This window comes from Mus pahari, chromosome 9 (genome assembly GCF_900095145.1).
Source record: "Mus pahari chromosome 9, PAHARI_EIJ_v1.1, whole genome shotgun sequence".
Taxonomy (NCBI): Eukaryota; Metazoa; Chordata; class Mammalia; order Rodentia; family Muridae; genus Mus; species Mus pahari.
In genome coordinates this window covers 58,919,757-58,924,436 of record NC_034598.1, presented here as the reverse complement: position 1 = coordinate 58,924,436, position 4,680 = coordinate 58,919,757, and positions in this window count along the sequence as shown.

Below are 4,680 nucleotides of genomic sequence, written 5' to 3'. Positions count from 1 at the left end.
TCTCTCTCTCTCTCTCTCTCTCTCTCTCTCTCTCCCTCTCTCTCTCTCTCTCTCTCGCCTACAGATCAACATGTAAGGCTTGGCTACCTCTTCAGCACCATGCCTGCCTGTGTGCTGCCATGTTCCACCATGATGATAATAGACTATCTATTCCTTCTGAAACTGTAGACAAGCCCCCCCATTAGAAGCTTTCTTTTGTAAGACTTGTCTTGAGCGCCTCAATCGTGGTGTCTATGGAAGCAGAAAAAATAACTAAGACACCACAGTATCTGATGTTCAATGAATAATTATTAACAGCGTGAATGGATCAGTTAATCAATCAATAGGAGACAAGAAAATTCGAGTTGAGGTTCCCTCTTACCAATATGTCCTTTTCACTATGTGACAATCTAGTGACAGTTTTGGATCTGTGAAATAGTTTATAGTATGTCAGGCCAAGCCTTCTAAACTCTTTGCATACATGAAGTCATTTAATACCTGCAATCCTATATGATTTCTAAGTCCTGCAAAATCAATATCATAATTTACTCCATCCTATAGAGTGAATACGTGAAAGAACACAGAAATTAAATGATGTACTCAAACCAGGCAGTCAGAGACCGAGCTGGGGTTTAACCTGTAGCCATGTGTTTCCATGGGCTTTGCTTTTCACAATGATCTAGTTTGGTTACTATGTATAATCTATTGCTGTGTCACCGGAAGCAAAGGTTTTGACAAGAAACCATTCAGTTATTATGTATAACTCTGTATCCTTTTTGCAGCAGTCACAGGCTGGCATGCATACTCGGACCTCTGACAGAGAAGCTATGGAAGAAACAAGACAACTCAGCTTGCGATGTTCTCCATGCTCTCTTTCCTTGGATACCCTCCAGAATTAAATGAGAGGTTTTCAGCAATGGGCAGGCCAAACAGTGATTCGATTTGAATTTTGCTCCATTGCCAGTAAATAAAATGTTGCATCTGGATAACTCTGTGCTCCATCAAATGCAGTTCAAAGCAGCCAAGATACACATAGAGGCAGAAAGTAATGTTAGGTCAACACACTCACTCGAGAAAGATCATGGGTTTCTTTTTTTTTTTTTTTTTATGTGTTTTGTTTTGTTTTTTTAGAGTTTGCAGCTCAATAATGTTTTCTTTTTTTAATTATTTATTTATTATATGAGTACACTGTAGCTGTCTTCAGACACACCAGAAGAGGGCATCAGATCTCATTACAGATGGTTATGAGCCACCATGTGGTTGCTGGGAATTGAACTCAGGACCTCTGGAAGAGCAGTCAGTGCTCTTAACCTCTGAGCCATCTCTCCAGCCCAGATCATGGGTTTCTTAAAGTGTGTGAGGTAACCTAAGGGAGACCTTGGCTCTGGTAGACTGGAAGCTACACAAGGGCAGGGATTCGGCCTGTTGTCCTCCCTAGGAGCTAATAAAGTACCTAGCACAGAGTAAGTAATAAATAGTTAGCAGATGACTGAGTATAAGAGAGTTGGGTCGAGCAGAAAGAAGTGAACTCCTGGGGTGCTGCAGGGAAATGACAGACAGAGTGATAGCAATGGACGCTTTCACGATCACTGCCCGCCAACATCATTGTGGTGCTTTGAATTTGCTTGCCCCATAGGGAGGGGCACTGTTGGGAGGTGTGGCCTAGGAGGAGGAAGTCTGTCACTGTGGGGGGTGGACTTTGAGATCCTCCTCCTAGTTCCTTGCAAGACAGTCTTCTCCTGTTTGACTTTGGAACAAGATGAAGAACCCTCAGCTCCTCCAGCACCATGCCTGCCATGCTCCCACCTTGATAATAATGGACTGAACCTCTAAACCTGTAAGCCAGCCCCAATTAAATGTTGTCTTTTATAAGACTTGCCTTGGTCATGCCGTCTCTAAACAGCAATGGAAACCCTAACTAAAACAATCATCATCGTCATCACTACTATTATTACTGTTTTCCTTCACAATTAAGTGTAATTTTTAAAAAAAAAATTACTTAGTACTTTTAATCTATTTACTTCTTCCCATGTACTATTAAAAAAAAAAAAAATCCAGGATTTGGAGGTTCATCAGAACACAAGCGCTATCCGAATGCCCCAGAGGGAATACTACATTACTGACAGTGGCTCATCCAAAACAGAAGAAAATGCTCTAGACTTTGACGGACAAGTTACACAGCAAGCAGAAAACATAGTCATACTTCCTGAAAAAATCCTTCAGAAAGACACACAACAATAAAAATCGACCATAAAAAAAAAAAATAAAGGAACAACTGTTTTGGTTTGGTTTGGTTTTACTCATACAGCACAGTAACTGTAGGGTTCTTGTCTTAAATAGAGAAGGTTTGAATTAAATTGGGTTCTTCAAATGTCTGCTTCACAGTGTTCAGAGACAATGCTCTGGAAGTCCCAAGGAAAAACAGCCCCTCCATCTTGATGAAAACTGGCTAGTTTTCATTAATAACTTTCACCTCTCTGACTACCAATAGCCAGATTTCCATTCTGTGACATCATAAAGATACACTCCTCTTTCCTTCCTATTGAGAACCAACAGATCTGGTTTTTGTGGAAGATCTGATTTGGAGCTCTCATTTGGGAAAAGCAGACAGACAGCAATGAGGATGAGACCCAGAGACGTGGCCTGAAGAGAAATGCCCAGAGCGCCCAAAGACCTGGGAAGTAGCAAGCATTAGATTATGAAGGAGCGGGCTGGTAAGATGGCTCAGTGGTTAAGAGCGCCGACTGCTCTTCCAAAGGTCCTGAGTTCAAATCCCAGCAACCACATGGTGGCTCACAACCATCTGTAACGAAATCTGATGCCCTCTTCTGGAGTATCTGAAGACAGTTACAGTGTACTTACATATAGTAAATAAATAAATAAATAAATAAAGATTATGAAGGAGCCAGAGATGAGTGAGGGGCTCAGAGATTGAGGCCTGCTCTTCTAGAGGATCAGGGTTCAATTCCCAGCACCCACACTATGCAACTCACAACCTGCTCCAGCTCCAGAGGGATCTAATACTAACACCATGTGATGCCCACACACACAGACATGTACACTGCACTGGCTAGTTTTGTGTGTCTCTATGAGTTCGGTAAATTATATCATCAATCATCTGAAACACTCATTCACACCACACTTGGCTGTGTACTCTACAAGTAACAATGAAGATAGGAGAGTTCCTATCCCGCGGGGCTCGAATCTCCTGGAAACACTGGGCTGTGACCAGGCCACTTCCTCATCTGGGTTTGAGACTTTGTTGAAAGTGAATAAGTTAGCCAGCTCTTTACTCTTCACTGGAGTAACAGAAGGGGCAAGGGACAGAGAATGTTGTTACCCTCCTGAAGGCATCTGAGTTGTTTGCTTTGCCTACGGGGTCCTGCAGGGGGAGGACCCAGGTGGGTGGTACCGGACTGGCCTTGGCAACTCAGTGTTTGCTTGTTCACCTTGAAGACACCACGGAACACCTACGGAAGCCAAGGACAAACAGTGGAACGAAGCATCTCTTTCCATTACACGGGTCCTAGGGATCGAACTTAAGACGTCAGGCTTGGGAGACAAGCATCTTTACCTGCTGAGCCGTCTAGCCAGCCCCCACGTTAGTTCTCTCTGCTTTATAAGAAGCAGAGACTAATACTTCCGTGTCTTAGAAGGCATTACTTCATATCAAAGCTCCAGGTGACAGAGACAGCAAGGAACGGCTTTCGGGGTTACATTCTTGGCACACGCAGCCAGGACGTGCAGGAGCACTAAAGGCTTACAGGGAACTGCCTGTAGTAACATTCTTCATCCATGAAGCAGGGAGAATAAGTTCACATGACTCACGGCTGTGAGGATTAACTGGGGTAACACGGACTAAAATCCTGCAAACAGGAACACGTCAAACAAGTTAGCAATACCAGGCATGAAAGTGAGTAAGAAGAAGGCCTTGTGTTGCTGCTAGCCAGAGCGGCAACAGATCAGGCACTTTTTAATGTTGGTGAATTGCTGTAGGGGAGAGATACTAGCACACCCGAGAAGGGCATAATTACCGAGATTTTACTCTGTAAGTCACTGCTCACACACCCTTGTGTGTGCTCTTTCATTCAGTAGCCCTGTGCAGAGTTGGCTGCACAGCTCAGAGAATGCCCTGGATTCAATTCTGAAGGAAAACCAAAACAACCGTTTCCCCTATTTCACAGACTAAAACAACCGAGGCACTCAAGGGAATTAGAGTCCCCAAAGTTAAACAATAAAGAAATCTGGATTTAAAGTTTATCTCTACAAAGACTTTATACTTTAAGAATTTGTTGCTATGGTTGGATGTAAAAGATAGGTCTTTAGCAAAAAGGTTACAAATGTGTATGCCTTCAGAACAAGATGTGGAACTCTCAGCTCCTCCTGCACCATGCCTGCCTGGATGCTGCCGTGTTCCTGCCTCAATGATAATGGACTGAACCTCTGAATCTGTAAGCCAGCCCCAATAAAATGTTGTCCTTATAAGACTTGCCTTGGTCATGGTGTCTATTCACAGCAGTAAAACCCTAACTGAGACACATGGAGACACACCCAAGCATCATGCAGAAAGAGACCAGCTCTTAAAAAACAGGGATAAGGGGCTCGAGAGATGGCTCAGCGGTTAAGAGCACTGATGGCTCTTCCAGAGGTCCTGAGTTCAAACCCCAGCAACCACATGGTGGCTCACAACCATCTGTAATG